The 22,485-nt window shown below is 43.8% G+C and overlaps 1 long non-coding RNA gene across 4 annotated transcripts in view; it reads left to right on the forward strand.

The window, feature by feature from the left end:
- The window catches only part of LOC122689691, a 33,648-nt gene extending 11,706 nt beyond the window's left edge, over positions 1-21,942 (forward strand). The window contains exons 2-4 of one of the 4 annotated variants that reach the window (XR_006339884.1): positions 2,873-3,019; positions 3,204-3,238; positions 21,302-21,942. This is a non-coding gene — a long non-coding RNA (uncharacterized LOC122689691). Of the gene's footprint in view, positions 1-2,872; positions 3,020-3,203; positions 3,239-14,952; positions 16,133-21,301 lie in introns of those variants that run through there. The other 3 variants (XR_006339885.1, XR_006339886.1, XR_006339887.1) reach the window with 3 other exon arrangements.
- Positions 21,943-22,485: the final 543 nt, after the last annotated feature.

Here is a 22,485-nt window from a genome sequence, read left to right on the forward strand (position 1 = left end):
GGCGGCTTCTGAGGCAGGAGTCGTGTGCCCACCTCCCCTGCTGCTATCCAGTCTTTTGGGGCTGCAGTCTCAGCTGCTCAGCTGGAGGGCTAGGACTACAGGCACCACCGTCACTCTTCCCTTGGTCTTTCCCTCCCTCAGTTTCCCCCTCTTCTAAATATTCTATCTAGTCTGCTCACTCTTAGATGTACAGATGTATGGAATTCTCCAGCATCCTAGTGTGTAGGGTGGAGGCACTTTTGTTATGTTATAGATGTTTTACCGGTTGTCCTTTGAAAGGAACAGATAAAGGTAGCTTTTATTCTACCATGTTGCCAGCACCCTCTCTTCAACTTTTAAATACATCCATTGAGTTTTAAATTTTGGCTACTATGTTTAGTTTCATTATTTTTTTCTTTGTTGTTATTTATCTGGGCCTAATTGTTCACTCTAGTCCTTTTCAAGCATGCTGTTAATTTTTGAAAATATCCAGTTTTTCCTTTATTTGTTTAAAGGTAGGAAGCATAATTGTTTTATAATTTTATTCTGATAATAAGAATGTGGTTGAAGCCTTTGTGAAGCTATTTCTGCTGTTTCTTCTGGTTCTCACTAATAGCATTTTGTTTCTTTATATGTTGGTTTATATTTGACAGTGTACTGTTCATTGTTCTTGAAAAATTGTTTGCAAGCCTTTTTTGAGGCCTAGGATCGGTGTTTTCTGGATCCTCAAAGAAAAGATTTACATTTGCTTCAGCCAATTACCTATAAGCTCTACCAAGCAAGTAACCTGAAATTATGTTCATAGCTTTAAGTGTTCTTTGATCACCTTGCAAATCCATGAGGTCCAGTTTGTAGTGTATAAGATTTCCCTCTACACAGACACACACACAGAAACATACAAGCACACACACAGGCTGTGGTCAGTGCCAAGAAAACTTGTTTGCAATTCTCTTGTGAGGGAGTGAGGCACTTTTCAGTTCAGTTCAGTCACTCAGTTGTGTCCAACTCTTTCTGACACCATGGACTTCAGCACGCCAGGCCTCCCTGTCCATCACCAACTCCTGGAGTTTACCCAAACCCATGTCCATTGAGTCAGTGATGCCATCCAACCATCTCATCCTCTGTCATCCCCTTCTCCTGCCTTCAATCTTTCCCAGCATCAGGGTCTTTTCAAATGAGTCAGCTCTTCACATCAGGTGGCCAAAATATCGGAGTTTCACCTTCAACATCAGTCCTTCCAATGAACACCCAGGACTGATCTCCTTTAGGATGGACTGGTTGAATCTCCTTGCAGTCTAAGTGACTCGCAAGAGTCTTCTCCAACATCACAGTTCAAAAGCATCAGTTCTTCGGCACTCAGCTTTCTTTATAGTCCAACTCTCACATTCATACATGACCACTGGAAAAACCATAGCCTTGACTAGACGGACCTTTGTTGGCAAAGTAATGTCTCTGCTTTTTAATATGCTATCTAGGTTGGTCATAACTTTCCTTCCAAGGAGTAAGCATCTTTTAATTTCATGACTGCAGTCACCATCTGCAGTGATTTTGGAGCCCAAGAAAATAAAGTCAGCCACCGTTTCCACTGTTTCCCCATCTATTTGCCATGAAGTGATGGGACCAAGATGCCATGATCTTAGTTTTCTGAATGTTGAGCTTTAAGCCAACATTTTCACTCTCCTCTTTCACTTTCATAAAACGGCTCTTCAGTTCTTCTTCACTTTCTGCCATAGGGTGGTGTCATCTGCGTATCAGGATTTTGCTATTTCTCCCGGCAGTCTTGATTTCACCTTGTGCTCCATCCAGCCCAGCGTTTCTCATGATGTACTCTGAATAGAAGTTAAATAAGCAGGGTGACATTATACAGGCTTGATGTACTCCTTTTACTATTTGGGACCAGTCTGTTGTTCCATGTCCAGTTCTAACTGTTGCTTCCTGACCTGCATACAGATTTCTCAGGAGACAGGTCAGGTGGTCTGGTATTCCCATCTCTTGAAGACTTTTCCACAGTTTATTGTGCTCCACACAGTCAAAGGCTTTGGTGTAGTCAATAAAGCAGAAATAGATGTTTTTTCTGGAATTCTCTTGCTTTTTCAATGATCCAGTGAATGTTGGCAATTTGATCTCTGGTTCCTCTGCCTTTTCAAAAACCAGCTTGCACATCTGGAAGTCACGGTTCACATATTGTTGAAGCCTGACTTGGACAATTTTGAGCATTACTTTGCTAGCATGTGAGTTGAGTGCAGTTGTTTAGTAGTTTGAGCATTCTTTGGCATTGCCTTTCTTTGGAATTACTTCCTGTTAACTCCTAATCTGATGGTGAAGTGCTCTGTAGTCACAGCTATATTGAAAGTAGGGATGGGGGTGATATCTTACTATACTCATTCCTTACTTTGGATGAATTTTGGTGTTTGTCTTTTATTTCCCTGCTATTCCACAAGATGTTGAAAACCCCAGCACAGTTTCTCCTGGCACAGCAAATACCTTCAGAATGGAACCAACTTGTTCGAGCCACTTACTATCTAGGTTCCTTAAATTCACTTACAAATGGTCTGCTTTTCCTTACTATTTTCAAAAAAATTTTTTTTAATATTTTACCCAGTATTTTCAGTTGTTTTCATCAGGAAAATGAGCCCAAATAGCCTAATCTGTTTTATTACTGGAAATTGATGGCCTTGCTTCTTTTTTTATTAAGCTGAAAAATAAGTAGTAACTCCTTTTCAACTTAGCAAATTTCTGATGATATAAGTATTTTAGACATATATCTCATTAAGATATCTTCAGCAAATTCCTGTGTTTTTTATTTCTTGTACATGCAAATGTATTACCTATCAGTAGTAAAATAATTCTTATATTAAACTTTATATTATTTCTCTTTTCTGATTTATTACAGGACTGACTTCTTTAGTGCTTAGAGTCTGAGAAAAACGGCAAATATGGATAGTGATCCTAGGCATCTTCTCATCCCTGAGGGAGATCATGAAATAAATCCTGGACCTATGAATATCAAGTTTGATTCATCAGATATAAGATCTAAAAGGTAAGTGTTTAAAATAAAACATTTCTTTCAAAATTAAGACTTTTATTTATTAAAATAGAACTCATTATAACCAAATATATAGAGATTTTAGAATAAAATATCTAATTTCTTACAGGATCTGTATGTTTGTATATAAAAGAGAATATATATGAATACATTTTCTCACTTATATTTGACTTTTTAGACTAAACTCCGTTATCTCTGTCAGGGATGGCTGAGGTAAGTTTTATGAAGTAATATGCATGTAACTCATTTAACAAATACATATTGATTGTCTAATCTGTGCAATGTATTACACGAAGTCAGGCTTCCCCAGTGGCTCAGTGTTAAAGAATCTACCTGCCAATGTAGGAGATGTAGGTTCGATCCCTGGGTTGGGAAGATCTCCTGGAGGAGGAAATGGCAACCCACTCAAGTATTCTTGCCTGGAGAATTCCATGGACAGAGGATCCTGACCTGCTACATTCCATGGGGAGGAAAGAGTCGGACACGTCTGAGCGACTTCACTTCACTTCACTTCTCGCAGCTGTACATGATGACTGGGAAAACCATAGCTTCGACTAGAAGGACCTTTGTCAGCAAACTGATATCTCTCCTTTTTACTATGCTGTCTAGATTTGTCATAGCTTTCTTTCAAGGAGCAAGCGTCTTTTAATTTCATGGCTGCAGTCACAGTCCACAGTGATTTTGGAGTCCAAGAAAACAAAGTCTGTCACTGTTTACATTGTTTCCCCATCTATTTGCCATGAAGTGATGGGACTGGATGCCATGATCTTAGTTTTTTGAATGCTGAATTTTAAGTCAGCTTGTTCACTCTCCTCTTGCACCTTCATCAAGTGGCTCTTTAGTTTCTCCTGGCTTTCTGCCCTTGGAGTGGTGTCATTTCCATGCTGTGCTGTGCTTAGTCACTCAGTCATCTCTGACTCTTTGCGACCCTATGGACTGCAGCCTACCAGGCTCCTCTGGCCATGGGGATTCTCCAGGCAAGAACACCAGAGTGGGTTGCCATGCTGTCCTCCAGGGGAACTTCCCAACCCAGGAATCGAGCCCATGTCTGCCTCATTGCAGGCGGAATCTTTACAGTCCGAGCCACCATGGAAGCCTGTCATTTGCATATCTGAAGTTATTGATATTTCTCCCAGCAATCTTGATTCCAGCCTGAGTTTCATCCAGCCCAGCACTTTGTGTGATGTACTCTGCATATGTTAAACAAGCAGGGTGACAATATACAGCCTTGATGTACTCCTTTCTCAATGTGGAACCAGTTCATTGTTCCATGTCCAGTTTTAACTGTTGCTTTTTGATCTGCATAAAGGTTTCTCAAGAGGCAAGTTTGGTGGTCTGGTATTCTCATCTCTTTCAGAATTTTCCACAGTTCGTTGTGATCCACACAGTCAAAGGCTTTAGTGTAGTCAATGAAACAGAAGTAGATGTTTTTCGGGAACTCTCTTGCTTTTTCTAGGCCCCAACGGAGGTAGGCAATTTGATCTCTGGTTCCTCTGCCTTTTCTAAATCCAGCTTGTACATCGGGAAGTTCTCAGCTCACATACTGTTGAAGCTGAGGTTGGAGAATTTTGGGCACGATCTTGCTAGCATATGAAATGAGTGCAATTGTGTGGCAGTTTGAATATTCTTTAGCATTGCCCTTCTATGGGAGTGGAATGAAAACTGACCTTTTCCAGTCCTGTGGCCACTGCTGAGTTTTCCCAATTAGATTGAATGCAACACTTTCACAGCACCATCTTATAGGATTTGAAATAGTTCTGCTGGAATTCCATCACCTCCACTAGCTTTGTTCCTTGTGATGCTTCCTAAGGCCCACTTAACCTCACACCCCAGAATGTCTGACTCTAGGTGAGTGAGCACACCATCGTGGTTATCTGGGTCATAAAGACCTTTTTTGTACAGTTCTTTTGTGTATTCTTGCCACCTCTTCTTAATCTCTTCTGCTTCTGTTAGGTCCATACCTTTTCTGTCCTTTATTGTGCCCATCTTTGCATGAATTGTTCCCTTGGTATCTCTAATTTTCTTGAAGAGATCTGTAGTCTTTCCCATTCTATTGTTTTCCTCTATTTCTTTGCACTGTTCCCTTAAGAAAGTCTTCTTATTTCTCCTTGCTCTTCTTTGGAATTCTGCATTCAGATGGGTATATCTTTCCTTTTCTCCTTTGTCTTTCTCTTCTCTTCTTTTCTCAGCTATTTGTAAGGACTCCTCAGACACCTGTTTGCCTTCTTGCATTTATTTCTCTTGGGGGTGGTTTTGGTCACTGTCTCCTGTACAGTGTTGCAAATCTCTGATGGTAGTTCTTCAGGCAATCTGTCTATCAGATCTAATCCCTTGAGTCTATTTGTCACTTCCACTGTATAATCATTAGGGATTCGATTTGGGTCATACTTGAATGGTCTAGTGGTTTTCCCTACTTTCTTCAACTCAAGTCTGAATTTTGCAATAAGGAGTTCATGATCTCAGCCACAGTCAGCTCCCGGTCTTGTTTTTGCTGACTGTATAGAGCTTCTCCATCTTTGGCTGGAAAGAATATAATCAATCTTATTTTGGTATTGACCGTCTGGTGATGTCCATGTGCAGAGTCATGTCTTGTGTTGTTGGAAGAGGGTGTTTGCTATGACCCATGCATTCTCCTGGCAAAACTCTGTTAGCCTTTGCCTTGCTTCATTTTAGACTCCAAGGCCAAACTTGCCTGTTACTCCATGTATCACTTGGCTTCCTACTTTTGCATTCCAATTCCCTATGATGAAAAGGATATCTTTTTTTGGGTGTTAGTTCTAGGCTTCCCTGGTGGCTCAGAGGGTAAAGCGTCTGCCTATAATGCAGGAGACCCGGGTTCAATCCCTCGGTTGGGAAGATCTCCTGGAGAAGGAAATGGCAACCCACTCCAGTATTCTTGCCTGGAAAATCCCATGGACGGAAGAGCCTGGTAGGCTACAGTCCATGGGGTCGCAAAGAGTCGGACACGACTGAGCGACTTCACTTTCACTTTTAATTTTTCTAGAAGGTCTTGGAGGTCTCCACAGAACTGTTCAGCTTCGGCTTCTTTGGCATCAGTGGCTGGGGCACCGACTTGGATTACTGTGATAGCAAATGGTTTGCCTTGGAAATGAACCAAGATCATTAAGTCACTTTTGAGATTGCACCCAAGTACTGCATTTCAGACTCTAATGGCACCTATAAAGGCTGCTCCACTTCTTCTAAGAGATACTTGCCCACTTTAATAGATATCATGGTCATCTGAACTAAGTTCGCCCATTCCCATCCACTTTAATTCACTGATACATAAAATGTTGATGTTCACTCTAGACATCTCCTGTTTGACCACTTCCAATTTACCTTGATTCATGGACCTAACATTCCAGGTTCCTATACAATAGTATTCCTATACAATAATATTACAGCATCAAACTTTACTTTCACTACCAGACATAGCCACACTGCCTGGTGTTTCTGCTTTGGCTCAGCCTCTTCATTCTTTCTGGAGCTATTTCTCCACTCTTTTCCAGAAGCATATTGGGCACCTACCAACCTGGGGAGTTCATCTTTCAGTGTCATACCTTTTTGCCTTTTCATACTGTTCATGGGGTTCTCAGGGCATGAATGCTGAAGTGATTTTCCATTCCCTTCTCCAGTAGAGCACATTTGTCAGAACTCTCCACCATGACTCATTCATCTTGGGTGACACTACATGGCATGGCTCATAGTTTCATTAAGTCACACAAAGCTGTGATCCATGTGATCAGTTAGCTTAGTTTTGCGTGACTGTGGTTTTCATTCTCTCTGCCCTCTGATGGATGAGGATAAGAGGCGTGTGCAAGCTTCCTGGTGGATGGGACTGGCCATGGGGAAAACTGGGTCTTGCTCTGGTGGGCAAGGACATGCTCAGTAAATCTTTAATCCAATTTTCTGCTGATGAGTGGGGCTGTGTTCCTGCCCTGTATTTTGACCTGGGACCGAACTATGATTGGGATAATGGCAACCTCCTTCAAGAGGACTTGTGCCAGCATGCTGTGCCTCCCAGGACTCTGCTGTAAGTGGCCCTAACCCCACAGCATGTCATTGTTGACCCAGGCTTCCACTGGATACTCCTGAACACTCACAGGCAAGTCTGGCTCAGTCTCTTGTGGGACCACTGCTCCTTTCTCCTGGGTCCTGGTGCACACAAGGTTTTGATTCTGCCCTCTGAGAGTCTCTGTTTCCCCAGTCCTGTGGAAGTTCTGTAATCAGATATCACCGATCTTCAAAGTCAGTTTCCCTGGAGATTCTCAATCCCTTTGTCAGATTCCCAAGTTGGGAATTCTACTGTGGGGCTTAGAGCTTTCTCAGGAGTGCCAGAACTTCTTCGGTGTAATTGCTCTACAGTTTGTGGATCGCCCGCCTGGCAGCCCTATAGTGGGGTTAATGGCGACCTCCTCCAAGAGGACTTCTGGCACAAACAAAATAAAGTAGCTATGGAAATACTTAGGTGATGCTATGGTGTGATTTCAGACAAGTCCTTGTATTGTTAAGAACGTGAGTTTTCTGAGCTGTGCCAGACTCAAAATGCCATCAGCCATTCAGCAGCAATCACATTTTTAAAGGTCTTTTGTTGTAAATGTTGTATGTTTAGACAATGAAATTTCTCTGGACCATATGTTGGGAAAAAAAATGAGTTTTTCTCTATCCCTTTCCTGAGAACAAAGAAGATAAAGAGAGCAGTGAGCAGGCCGGAACATTCCTAGTTTCTTTTTACTTTAACTGTTCTGAACTCTGCATGTCTGTAACTGTTTTCTGCCCCCTAACTCTACAGGAGCTACACTTCACACCTATTTTTCTTCGATTCTATGCTAAATACATCCTGTATCTGGTGATTACCCTTACAACACCCTTCCCCTTGTAGTTACATATCAGAAAGAAGGCCACTGAGTCACTGAACTGCCAGGCTCAATGATGGGTTACTGAGCCAGTCTATGACTGACTTTGAAGCAATGCAAGAGAAAGGAATCAAGATCCTAACACCTTCTTCCTCATCACTGACTCCTGACTGGGAGCCCTCAGATTATATCAGCCCCTAGATTCCTCATAGACAGGGGGCTCTTTCTGAGGCATGAGCCTACTTTGTTCCCCTCTCTGCTGGCTGAGAATTAAAGCCACCTTTCTACTGCCTGCCCACTCTATCTTTGTATTTTTTGTTTACCTTCGGTGGGCAGAGAAGGCCAAGATTTTGGCCAGCAACATGATGGAACTTGCCTGGACACCTGCACAGGTACCCTTGGGCTCCCTGATGGCCGTGACCTTTGTGAGGGGCAGGTATCAGGCAAGAGACAGTGGGAGGACAAGGACAGTGGGAGACTTCTTCATAAAATCTGGCTATGATATGCACAATGCACCACCCTTTACCTTCAAGGCGAATTCTGAGCTGTGTGAATTCAGCTTCAGAGCAATTTTTATGGCCTTGGGGTCTCACCACCTAGGAGAGCCACTCCATTAGTTTAAGAGTCCATCTGCCAGTTTCAAAAAAGTTCCCCATTAAAATCCTACAGGAAGGCTGAGAGTGGTTGAAGAGGAAAAGTTAAAATTTTACATGACCTCCTTCTCCTTCTGCCTCGGTAACTCAGCTTGGCCCTTGCAAAGTCTAGATCACGTAGGTCACGTAGTCTCAGAAAGTGGGGGGACATGCAATGTTATAGCCACACTTTCCGGGAAACAGACTCACTCAGAAGGACAATGCAGATAGTGGAGTGCAGTTTATTACGCCGGCGGGCCCAGGGCAGAGTCTCCTCTTAGCCAAGGACCCCATCCAGCATTTGTGAAAATCTTTCATACCCCATGTGTACATGTCCAAACCCACCACCTACCCCATGTGTACGTGTCCAAACAGTCAATAATCAATAAGCCCGCAGTTACATTCCAAATAGTTAATAACCGATAAGCCTGTGCTTACATTCTGATAGATAGTGTCCGGAGGCAGGGGTGATTAGTGTCTGTTTTCTCTTAGGTGATGAGCAACCTGGATGTGATCTTCAAGATTCCCCTGTCTGGAGGGGGTCTTATCCTTCCATTATCGTTCCCACAGGCACTAAACAGAGAGTTCAGAGTCCACTGGAGAGGTGGCCGAGCACGATCAGCACAGACAGGCCTGAAACGGAGTCCAGGCCCTATGAATTCCTTCTTCATTCCCCCCTCTTGAGGCTCTTAGTTTCCGTAACGAGCATCATTCATTGAGATATATTGTACCTTAGCCCTCCTGTCACCCACATGAGAGAATGCTATCAACCTCTGGGTTACAAAATTCACAAGACATTGTAGGAAGCAGGGCCCACAGAGCAGTATGATTAAGATTACTATAACAATAGTTACAATGGTTTTCCACCAGTCTCCCTTTACCCAGGAGAGAACTGAAGTCCAAAAGGGAATATTTTCATTAGACATGGCTTTCACTTGATTTTGCATATCCTTCAAGGCAGTAGATACATTTCCAGACATGTCAGGGATGTACACGCAACATTCGACTTTAATTACGGCGCAAGTCCCTCCTTGGGCTGCTGTGAGTATGTCTAATGCCATCCTATTTTGAATTACTGCCTTCCTCATCTGAATTTGTTCTTCATTCAAAGCTTGAATGGCTTTTGTACTGTCTAAGAGGGCCTGTTTAGTGAAATTAGTTAAGGCCTCTACCTTAACCATGATATCCATTGTCCCTACAGAGGGTACAAACAAGGCAGCAAGATAGTCATACCATTGGAACACAGATTGTGTCCATCTTGCATGCAGATAAGGCAGGTTTACTGGAGGCTGGTGTAGGCTAGGCTTAATTCTGCCATGGGCGAAAGCAAATCCTAATGTGCAACGCCCCACCCAGCCAACTAGTAACCATGGCCGTAAGTTAAGCCCACAGAGCCACTGGGTCCCATTGGGGGCTACCCAGCAGATTCCAGGATTATATTTCCAGTCAGAACCGGGCCACTGAACAGACTGATTGGGGTGATAGGTAACTTCCAAGATTTGTTTACATTGTTCAAGGACAAATAACCCATATATTTTAATTCTTTTGGGTCTAGGGGGTGGTCTCCAAATCCAACTTTCTGTTCTTTTTGTTCCCAGCAAATAGTAGCAGGGGTAATCAACTGTCCTTTCTCAGGAGTCATCCAGAAATATTCATCCCAGACCTGGTAGTATTGCTCAAGGTACCGGGAGGCCTGTCCCCCTTTTGTTAAGGGAACCCTTTTCCTCTTTAATTTTCATATATGAGGTATAAGCCTTTGTTATCTCCATAAGGCTGGTGTTCATGTTAAATGTAACCCTATGTCCCTGGCCCATTGATGGCTTCTTCTTACACCAGGAGAGCAAAGAAAGGTTATGATTGGTGAGAGAGAGAAAAGTTCCTTTCTGTTGCTCTAAGAAGGAACACAGTGGTATAAAGTCCCCATAACGGAGTGGCGATACCCACCAGGGGAGTCTGTCCATTACTGACAGGGGCATGGCCCCACATACCCAACAGTTGGAGGAGTTGTGGAAGTTCGCGTAAGAATGTGCCCACGAGATGAAGACGTTGTCCTGTGCAGGAACACTGGTCAGGTTCAGAATTGTGTTGATGAGGCCGAGCAGCAGGAGTCGTTTACCCAGCTCCATCCTGTAGAGGGCTCGTCCGGGATCTCGTTCTCTTCTTCCTCTTCAGAATGATCTTGGTTCCCCGTGGGTCGGTGGGGTCCTTCTGGGTGGTCCACTCAGCGTCTTCCGGGTCAGTGTTGTATGCCTTCTTCGCTCTGGTGTGATGGATCCAAGGGGCAATGCCTGCAACTTTAACTGCAGTAGGGGTAGTTAGAATAACATAAGGGCCCTTTCACCAAAGGGCTAGCAAATCATGTTCCCAATCTTTGACCCATACTTGGTCACCAAGTGTAAACTCATGAATCTGTTCCCCAAGGGGGAACGGCACCCTTTCTTGTACAAACTTAGTTACCCGATTTATTACCTTACCCAGTTCCATCTGCTGTGAAATCCTATCCCCCCTTACCTGAGGCAAATTTGTTGACACCTGTTTTATTATGGGAGGAGGCCTCCCATACACAATTTCGTATGGAGAATAGCCTTGGGACTGTGGGGTCATCCCGAGTCTGAGCAGAGCCATCGGAAGCAAGTCCACTCAGGAGCAGTCAGTCTCTCTGATCCACTTGGAGAGTCTCTTTAAGTGTCCGGTTGGTTCATTCCACCATCTCAGAACTCTGGGCCTATATGCAGTGTGCAGTTTCCATTTGATGTTTAAAGTTTTGCTTACTTGTTGTACTAAATCAGCTGCAAAAGCCGGGCCATTGCATGATCCAATGCTGGTAGGAAATCCAAATCTGGGAACCATTTCCCTAAGCAGGCACCGGCTACTTCTGATGCTCTTTCAGTCCAGGTAGGAAAAGTTTTTACCCATCTCGGGAACGTACATACCATGACCAGCAGATAATGGTAGTGTTGGTGAGGTTTCATTTCAGTGAAGTCCACTCCCAGGTGTTCAAGGGGCAGTGTGCCTTTCAGCTGAATACCCGGAGTTTTTGTCTGAATACTCAAGAGGCAGCATTAACCTGTGAGCAGGTAGCATGGCCTAGGTGGGTCGCTTGGTGTGTTTGGCTTACCAGAGTGTGTACCAGCTCCTCCAGTACCAATAATTTGCCACTTGGCAATTCCCACCCTCTCTTTTCAATCTTGATGGCCCCTTCCGCTTTGGCTAACCTGACAGGCATTGTCCTTGTTTTATCAGGCTAGTGCCATCAGTATATAGGACCCAGTTGGGGTCTGGAACCTTGAGCCCTTCTTTAAAACAAACCCCAGATACCTTACCTCCTCCTTGCAGATCTGTGCCTTCTTTGACACCCGGTAACCTGCTTCCATCAGCAGCTGGAGCAGTGCTTTTGTCCCTTCCCAACATTTTTCCTTGGTCTCGGCAGCCAGCAGCAGGTCATCCCCGTATTGTAGGAGCCAACATCCATACTCTTCTGGACGGAATGAGTCCAGGTCAGAAGCCAAGGCTTCCCCAAAGATGGCTGGGGCGTTCTTAAACCCTTATGGGGGAGTCTGGAAGAGCTGTTCTTTGGTGCTCCCGACTGGATCTTCCCATTCAAAGGCAAAGATGGGCTGTGACGCTGGGGTGAGACGTACGCAGAAGAAGGCATTGTTGAGATCTAGGCAAGTGTAAACTTTAGTCCTCGGCGGGAGGAGGCTAAGTAAGGTATACAGGGGTTTGGAACAGTGGAGTGTAAAGTCACAGTAGCCTGGTTGACTAGCCTGAGATCTTGTACAGGCCTATAGTCCTGTCCTCCTTCCCTTTTGACTGGCAGGATTGGCGTATTCCAAGCCGACTGGCACTCTACTAGAATGCCTGCTTGTTTCAATCTATTGATGTGGGGCAGTATGCCAGCCCAGGCCTCTATCCATAGCAGGTACTGGCGCTTTCTAATGGGGATGGTGCCTAGTTTGAGTTCCATTATCACTGGGGCGTGATGTTTAGCCAGCCTGGGGGGGAGGGGAGGGGGTTGTCTTCCGCCCAGACCTCAGGGAATAATTGAGTTAGCTCTCTCTCATGCTCTTCTGGCCCACCCAGTTCTTCCTTCGGAGGCTCAGGTAACCTTCACTCATCTTGGAGATGAGAGAGAGGGCAAATAAGTCATAGAGTCCATCCAGAAGGTGGGCCTCTCCTCAGGGGAGAAAGTCACTTGTGCTCCTAGTTTGGAGAGCAAGTCTCTTCCCAACTGGGGTACTAGGCACTCAGGAATGTAGAGGAATTCATGAATCACTTGGTGCACCCCCCCCCATCTGACATTTTCTGGGCTGGCAAAACGATTTAATCATCTCTTCTCCCGATACCCCAGTAACATCGGTAGTCTTTGTGGACAGTGGTGCCACAGGTTTTGTTACTACCGACAGTTCTGCTCCTGTAGCCACCATGAAGTCAATGTTTTGGTCCCCCACTTTTAAGGTCACCGTGGGCTCTCAGGGACCTGATATCTCTGAGCCCTAGCAGCCCTAGTTAATTTCCAAGTCAGCAAGCCCCAAAACTGCGGGCGCTTCCTCTTCTTTCCTTGCCTTAGGGCATTCATTCTTCCAGTGGCCAAAAGCTTGCACCTGGCGCAATGGTTTGGCTGTAACAGGGACAGGGGCCTCCCTTGGGACCGGTTGAAGGCCTGTCCTGTCCCTGGGGCAGATGAGGTTTTCCAGAGGGCCCGAGATAGACTTTTCCAGAGCAGCAGCTAGCACTGTAAGTCTCTTGTCTGTTCTCTTTTATTCCCTCCGGCTCTCTGGCAGAGCGCAGTCTCTGGTTAATTCCAACATCTCCCTCCCCCTCTTGTCAGTACTCACCGGGAGAGGCGGGTATAGCTTGGGCGGTTCGGTTGGAGCCGGATCCTGGAAGTGTTGGCCAGAGGCTTCTGTCACCGGGATCGGAGCCCGCCCAAACGGCGGCTCTACGAATTCCGGGAAAGCTGGCGGAGGAGCAGTGGCTGTTGCAGAAACTTCACCTGGCCCTGGATCGGGCATTAAGGCGGCCTCCGGTCCTGGTGAAGCACTGGGAGGCAGGCGTGTCATTATCCAGCATGGGGGAGGGGTCAGGTCATCCCCGTCCAAATCCTGTAGAATTTCCTTTTTTATCATCAGTCAATTTTTGTGCTATTAATATTTTTCCCTTTCCCTTCTGGATACAGAACCTTGTCCAAGTAGGAGGGTCTCAAGCTAACCCTAGCCATGAGTCAATATATGGATATTGATCCAGGTGTCCTGGCTCTCTTGTGACTACTGGATAGACTGCTTCTACTATTTTTAAGTTCACGGTGTTCTCTGGTGGCCATCCTGCTCCCGTAAGGGTCCATTCGACCTCACAGAGTATGTGGAGGCAGTTAGGCTTCATCTTCACCCCATAGTCTCCTCCTAATCCCTTCTTTAAAATTTTAATCATGCACTCCAATACAGTTGCCTTAGATTCACTTTCCCCCATCTTGCTTACCTTCTCAGACCTTCTACTTTTTCTTTTCATTCTGTCTACGAAGTTCTCAGTACCCTATGTACTTCTGATATTTCCACTCAGTGACACTTAAATTGCCATTCTGCCTCCTTCCTAATTGGGGTGAGAAGAGCCTTACCTGCCATATCCCAGAGGGAGAAGGGGGATCAGCATGTCTTCACCTGCTGGTCAGCACAGCTGAACCAGAACATCACATGGTCCGAGACTGTTTCTCCCTTAAAGTCCATTGTGCCTTGGTGGGCTTGATCAGGTGCGGATGAAAACACAGATGGGTTAAATATCTCATGTCCCAGGCCATCTCCGGAAAAGCCAATTCATACTCACTTCTGTATCCCCGTCTTTCTAGCCTAACAATTCCGAGGGGGTCAAGAATTTCACAGCAGACGGGACACCTCCTGGGGGAGGGCAGAATACGAGCATACAAGGACCAGTTTCCAGAGGGGCGAGGCGCCTTCCCCCCTCTAGGAGATTCAAGCCACAAAGCCTCAGGGTGGCCTCAAATGAGACCTGTCTCCTCAAAGTGAGGAGTTTCCTGGCCCATGCACCAAATGTTATAGCCACGCTTTCCGGGAAACAGACTCACTCAGAAGGACAATGCAGATAGTGGAGTGCAGTTTATTACGCCGGCGGGCCCAAGGAAGAGTTTCCTCTTAGCCAAGGACCCCGTCCAGCATTTGTGAAAATCTTTTATACCCCATGTGTACGTGTCCAAACCCACCACCTACCCCATGTGTACGTGTCCAAACAGTCAATAATCAATAAGCCCACAGTTACATTCCAAATAGTTAATAACCGATAAGCCTGTGCTTACATTCTGATAGATAGTGTCCGGAGGCAGGGGTGATTAGTGTCTGTTTTCTCTTAGGTGATGAGCAACCTGGATGTGATCTTCAAGATTCCCCTGTCTGGAGGGGGTCTTATCCTTCCATTATCGTTCCCACAGGCACTAAGCAGAGAGTTCAGAGTCTACTGGAGAGGTGGCCGAGCACGATCAGCACAGACAGGCCTGAGACGGAGTCCAGGCCCTATGAATTCCTTCTTCAGCAACACTAGGAAGTGGAGTTTATTTCACTCACCCTTGTCCTGCTCTTTGCGATTGCCCAGCCCCTGCAAACTTGCTTAATCATGCCTGTCCAGGTCAGGCATCCCCATCACTGTTCCCGGGCATGCAAAACCCCTTAGTTTAAACCAGCCTATTAACAGCTAGTGTTGCCCACTACAGTCTGTCTACAAAAACTCTGTAATCCCTTTGTTTGGGGCTCAGAGCTTGGAGTGTTAAATCCTCTGCGCCCGCTGGCATAATAAACCTGAGTTCTCCAACTCTCTGAGCATGGTGCTTGGTTTCTCGAGTACTGGTTTCTGTAACATTTCTGGAGGCTCCAGTGAGATTCCAACCACGCTGGCCACTTCAGACACCAGACGGTTGGCTTGGCTGTGCTGGAGCAAAGGAACCCCAAGATGATAGAGGAGGCACGCCACCTGATGGTATTCTAGGTTCTCCTTTGGAAAGGTGTTTCGACTTTCCAGACGGCCGAACCCCAACTGAACTCATTGGAGGGACAGACCAACTCACCAGGAATGATCACAGGATAAGATAAGGCTCTGGGGCCGGTCCCCAAGCAGGAACCTACCCCAGCGGCTATAAGAGGAGACTGATCACCTTCCTGGGCTCCCAGGAAGGGATCATCAGATAGGGCGACCTGGGGACTTGGGAGGAAGGGAGGCATTGTATTAGCCTCTGAATGATTGTGAGTGTGTGATTGCTGATTGAAAAGAAACTTGAAAGAAACTTTTGGAAACTACAAAACCAGTTCTTTTTGCATGTGCAATTAAAAACAACTAGCTTGTTAAAAGACCTGCCCAGGGAAAAGCTTGAAGTTAACCCTTTCCATGTCCTTGAAACATACAGTCAGCTTTGCCTGAGACCTCAGCCTTGGGCAAATTAGAACTTCAAACGGAAGGGAAAAAGGGGGTGTGTCAAAGAGATACTTTAAATCTCAAACAGAAAACTATAAGATTTCTCTCAGTCTGTCTGTCTGGATTTATGTATGTCTCAGTGTATGTCTTTTTTCTGATAATATTTTTGAAGTTGTAGTTCTAATTTAATTGTCCTAAAGAAAAATAAGTGTTTAAAAACCAAAGAATTCTAAATACAAAAAAAAAAAAAAACTAAAAAAAATTCAGATTCATGTGAACTGGGAAATATTCCGTATTAAATATCTAGTATCAATGTTTGTTTGCTAATCTAATAAGAAAGTAGGATGTGTGTTTTAAATAAAGAAGATATAAAAAATAAAATTACCTTTTATAAAGGGAAAAGAAAGTAGGTCTGACTTGCAGGTGGCTATTACAGAAAGTGATTAAAAGGTTTGTGGAAGGTGGACCCTGTAAAAATGTTTTGTGCATGGTTAGGACTAAGTTTAAAATAAATGTAATTAAGGTTTACCTAAATGACTTTAAACTAAGCTAGTGCAAAGACTTAAATTTGGCCTTTCTCTCTGTTAAGAAGACATACTTTCTTCAGATGTTGAACTGCTTTTAATAATAGATTTAAGTTCCTTTACCTCTTAATTGATCTCTTCTATATTAACCTTTGAAATCTTTTGTTAAATATGGCTAAGTAAATAATTATTATTTCACAGTAACTTACATGATCCTGCCTGACTATGATAAACCTTTTGATATTTATCGGCAAAACTTCCTAAATAACTTGACTTCTTGCTAACTTTGGGATGCTTCAGAGGGCCCCTGAGACACCCCAAAGAGTTATTAAGCTACCTGGGTTCACTGGACACGTTAAATTACATGGGAAGTACTGTTAAAGGGGTGAAAAATTCTTTACAGGTTATACTGTATGGCTGACATTACTAATATAGATATCCTAAAATTATGTGAAATTCATAGAGATCTGATATGCCCTGATAAAATATGGTCAATTATAATTCTAGTTATCATATTAAAGTGTTATGACCAGGTTTCTTTGTCAGTTGCAATAAAATCAGATTTTAAACATGCCTTCTATGATTTTACTCTCATGCCTTTAGAAGAATACAGCTAGTTCCTCAAGATTTATGGAGAAGACTTTCTAAGATTAAACAAATAAGCACATTTTGTTATTAACAGGAAGCTGGTACCAGACTGGAATTTGGTCTCTCTGTTTAGAGAACAAGGTTTTCTTAAAATGCAGCTCTCAAAAACAGACTATAAATTTCTTTGCCTTTAAGTGATTTTCATTGGTTTTTAAAATGTTTTTGTTACTTTGGTAACATAAATAAACATTATTTAAGATTACGGTACATGTAGAAAAAGCTCATTCTGCTTCAACAAAAATAACCCTTCAAGGTTAGACTTTTACTATCTTGATGTCCTTAAAACATGGTGACAGTCTGCTCTTACATCAGGAAATTAAAAATAAATAAACAACAGCTAAACCTCAAAGATCCAGGGCTATGGGAAATCCAAGATTGCCCCTTAGCTTTTCCCAGCTCCTGATAGACCTCATTTTTATTTGATGAGTTAAAGCCTTACCTGCATACAGTGTTAATGCCCTCACAATGAGTTCTCCAAAAAAAAAAAGAAGAAAGAAAAGAACAAAATCATGTTTCATTAAATATTAAGTTCTAGTTTTGTTAATTAAGGTCTGTGCTACTAGGACGCACTTCTGAGAGTTCCTTGTTATGTTATATTGCTTAAAGGTTTAATTAAATTATTAAAAAAGACACTCTTAAGATTGTTTCTAAATCTTAACTCAGCAACCAGTCTTTGGATAAAGGTCAGATGCTCCATGATGTACAACCAGGATATTAACACTTGACTATAATCATTTAACTGAGACAGGTGACATGGGGTATACCAGACTATAACCAATGAAAGTTCTTGATTTAAATTCTTGCTTGTGACCTTACTAATAACTGTTAGCTATATTATTTTCTATGTAGCTTGTTTCAGAAGATTATTTCTTATGTTACCAAATGTGTCACAGAGCCTGTGATAAAATGCTGATATGCAGTTCCATATGAGATCAATAATTGTAATAATGTAAATTTAATTATGGGAAGAAACAATAAGAGGGAACATTTTCCTGGACCAAGAGGCTAGTAAGACAGGTATGGTCCAGAGACTTTTGCTACTTACAAGTCCTGGTCTAGTGACAACACACTGAGTGGGCTGTCAATGGAATCTTTGTTAGACCTGGGAATGAGCCTTCCCAGCACCGCGGGACACAATGACCATGAAATGCCCCCCAAACATGGTCAAATATGACTATCACAATCTTAAGAGTGTCTTTTTTTAATAATTTAAACATTTTATCAATATAACATAAGAAGGAACAACCTCAGAAGTGAGTCTTAGTAGCACAGACCTTAATTAACAAAACTAGAACTTAATATTTAATGAAACATGATTTTGTTCTTTCCTTTTTTTTTGGAGAGGTCATTGTGAAGGCATTAACACTGTACTCAGGTAAGGCTTTAACCCATCAAATAAAAATGACTATCACCTGGAAGTTGTCCCTTGCCAGTTGCCTCTACAAAGATTAAATCATGACCACTATAAGATGCTGATCTTCAACACTCCCTTCAAAGGAGTTAAGGGTGGAGACAAAAAATAAGGCACTCTGAGCTCTGGGAAAAACCCAGAGAAACAGGCCTTCAGATAGTCAGATGTTTTCAGGTAAAGATTTTTATAAATCCAAATTCTTGCATCTTCTCACACCTAGAGAAACACTAATGTCACAAACCAATGTCTGGACCTGGTTCTCCTAGTTGTGCCTTGGCAGCTTTTCTACTTCTATTAATCTTTGGGCCACATATCTTTAACTTTCTTGTTAAGTTTGCTTCTCCAAGTAGAAGTACGACAAGAATATCCCCCAGCCAATGCCCAGACAACACTAGAAAAAGCTGCCTTAGTCTGTGGACTCACATTACCCTCTGTAAATGCACCCCGAGGACCCAGGCTATTCTCCCTTTGAGATTTTATACAGGAGATCACCCCCAGTGATAAAAAAAAAGCTCAAGGGAGACCACCAACTAGCTGACCTGGAGCTGTAGGCCCTGGGAAATTCTTCTGCCATATTGCCCAAGAAACCTGAGAAAGGACACCCATTCCACTGGGCAATTGGGTTCATCCCTATCAGCCAGGAGATGAGGTATGGGTTAAAGATTGGAAAAAGAAACCAATTTAGCCAGTTTGGACAGGCCCTCACACGGTCATCCTGGCAACCCCTACTACTGTTAAGGTTATAGGTATCATCCCTTGGATCCACCACACCAGAGTCAAGAAGGCAGCGGCTTCCTATAATGAGGACACCTGGAAAGCAGTCCAGGACCCCAAAAACATCCTCAAAGTCTGTTTCCAAAAACAACTACCCTCACCCACGAAGGATCGTGAGCCCTGTTCTAGTCACTCCGGAAGTTGACTAGTCCATGCATGGCAGAAGCTTGAGGATTCTTCAGCCTTGCTCCAGCCACACTCCAGCAGCTGGCTGGTCAACACACGACAGAAGCTTGAGGATCCGGCTATCAAAATATCAGTGGATTTTCATTGTCAAGCCTGGACTCTATTCCTGATTGCTATTATTTCTGTGCTCTTCACAACAGGACTAGTTTCAGTCACACCCCAGGACTGGTGTTTGGGTCAGAAGCTGCAGTTAACTGTCTGTTATCTCACTGTAATGGGAAGCCTCATTCTTATTAGAAGTCTCTTACGATCGATTCTCCCTACTAACTAAACTGCTCCACAGTATAACTGACCCCCCTTCACGATAGGCTCAGTTGCTAGAGCCGTGACAACCCAAAGATGGGGAGAAACCCTTTTGCTAGTCTTCAGTTACCTGTTATGTGCAGGCTGCTTTGCAGCCTTTTGGTGTCCCTTGCTGTAACAGATAGTGCCGCCCCATCAAGGCCTTTTCTTTGTTTGTGAGACAGATGCTTACTTATGTCTACCTGTCAATTAGATGGGTATCTGCACCTTAGCTTTCCTTACTACCCAGATGAACATTGTCCCTAACAACCAGACTCTCACCGTACATCTGGCAGCACATACAAGGTCAAAAAGAGCCATCCAGTTTATACCCCTACTAGCTGGTCTGGGAATCATGGCTGGGATAGGTATGGGGATAGGAGGAATTGCTTCATCAACCACCTTTCACCATACACTATCCAAAGACTTCACAGATGACATTGAGAGAGTGGCCAAATCTTTAGTGGCCTTACTGGACCAACTAGACGCCCTGGCTGGGGTGGTTTTGCAAAATAGGAGAGGTCTAGACCTACTGACAGCTGAAAAGGTAGGACTCTGCCTCTTCTTGAATGAAGAATGCTACTTTTATATAAACCAGTCAGAAATAGTCAGGAACATGGCCCAACAGCTAAGGGAAAAAATCATAAAAGGAGAGAAAAGCTAGCTAATTCCTGGGGTAATTGGAGCAATATCTGGAGTTGGCCATCATGGCTTCTCCCTTTAACAGGTCCTCACTTCATGCTCTTTGCAGCGCTCTTGTTTGGCCCTTGTATTCTCAATGCTATTACCCAGTTCATAACCTCTCGGATTGAATCCACAAAGTTACAAATGGTAATGGTTCAATACAGCCCCATAAAAGATGGGGAGCTCTGAATGTCCTACCAAAAACATGGGATGATGCTTTCTACAACGAGGGATAGAAGCATCAAGAAGGGGGAATGAAGAGGAAAAGTTAAATTTTTACAGCACCTCCTTCTCCTTCTGCCTCTGTAACTCAGCTTGCCCCTTGCAAAGTGTAGATCACATAGGTCACATAGCATCAGAAAGTGAAGACTTGCAGTGCTAGGAACTGGAGTTTATCTCACTCACCCTTGTCCTGCTCTTTGCAATCGCCCAGCCCCTGCAAACCTGCTTAATCATGCCTGTCCAGGTCAGGAATCCCCCTCCCCATCTTGACCACTGTTCCCACACATGAGAAACCCCTTAGTTTAAACAAGCCTATTAACAGGTAGTGTTGCCCACTACAGTCTGTCTATACAAACTGCAATCCCTTTGTTCCAGGCTCAGAGCTTGGAGTGTTAACTCCTCTGGGCCCACTGGCATAATAAACCTGACTTCTCTCCAAGTGTCATGCTTGGTTTCCCAAGTACTGGTTTCTGCAACATTGTAACTAAATGTCTTCAGCTATAAACCTTAGACTGAGAAGACTGTGTGCCAACCCGAATTCACTCATGTCTCATTTGGAACCTTTCCAGTGTATTTACAGTTAGGCAGAAAAACCAGGCGTCTACTTGATTCTGATCAAAGTGCACTTTGTCTTTTGGACCCAGGAGATTCATCTCCAAATGAAGAGGAACTTCTAATGTATATGTCCTATTTCAAATTTTCTTCTCACCCATAAGACATCGTTGAGCGATCCGGTTGCTGCCACCACCCAGCCTCATCACGATCACCTCCCACAGAAGGAACCCAGCTTCCCAAAGCCCCAAACCACCCTGACTCAGGAACTGACACTTGAGGGCTCCTCCTGGAACCCCACTGCCCCGCCACGTGTTGCCTTGTTCTGTGGGACCAGGGGACGTCTCTCCACCTTCCTCATGTGACTGCAGCTCATCACTCCAGGTGTGGGGGTGCCCTGCTTTTCCCACTGCTAACACGGCCTGTCACAGAAATCAGGCTCCGTAAAGTTCTGTGGAATAAATGAGCCAGGGAGCAGGGCCTTATTTAGTCAGATTAGTTTTCTCCTACTTTCTTTTTTTTTTCCCTACTTTCTTAAATAATAACCTGGGAAAATTCAAATAAAGTGAGATAGCTTAACAGTATAAAGTGACAGACAAAAAGTATAAGAAGCGTTACCATCTTTCTAAATTCCATATATATGTGTTAGTATGCTGTAATGTTCTTTATCTTTCTGGCTTACTTCACTCTGTATAAGGGGCTCCAGTTTCATCCATCTCATTAGGACTGGTTCAAATGAATTCCTTTTAAGGGCTGAGTAATATTCCATGGTGTATATGTACCACAGCTTCCTTATCCATTCATCTGCTGATGGGCATCTAGGTTGCTTCCATGTCCTGGCTATTATAAACAGTGCTGCGATGAACATTGGGGTGCATGTGTCTCTTTCAGATCTGGTTTCCTCAGTGTGTATGCCCAGAAGTGGGATTGCTGGGTCATATGGCAGTTCTATTTCCACTTTTTTAAGAAATCTCCACACTGTTTTCCATAGCGGCTGTACTAGTTTGCATTCCCACCAACAGTGTAAGAGGGTTCCCTTTTCTCCACACCCTCTCCAGCATTTATTGCTTGTAGACTTTTGGATAGCAGCCATTCTGACTGGTGTGTAATGGTACCTCATTGTGGTTTTGATTTGCATTTCTCTGATAATGAGTGGTGTTGAGCATCTTTTCATGTGTTTGTTAGCCATCTGTATGTCTTCTTTGGAGAAATGTCTGTTTAGTTCTTTGGCCCATTTTTTGATTGGGCCATTTATTTTTCTGGAATTGAGCTTCAA

Source organism: Cervus elaphus, chromosome X (genome assembly GCF_910594005.1).
Source record: "Cervus elaphus chromosome X, mCerEla1.1, whole genome shotgun sequence".
In the NCBI taxonomy this organism is placed as follows: domain Eukaryota; kingdom Metazoa; phylum Chordata; class Mammalia; order Artiodactyla; family Cervidae; genus Cervus; species Cervus elaphus.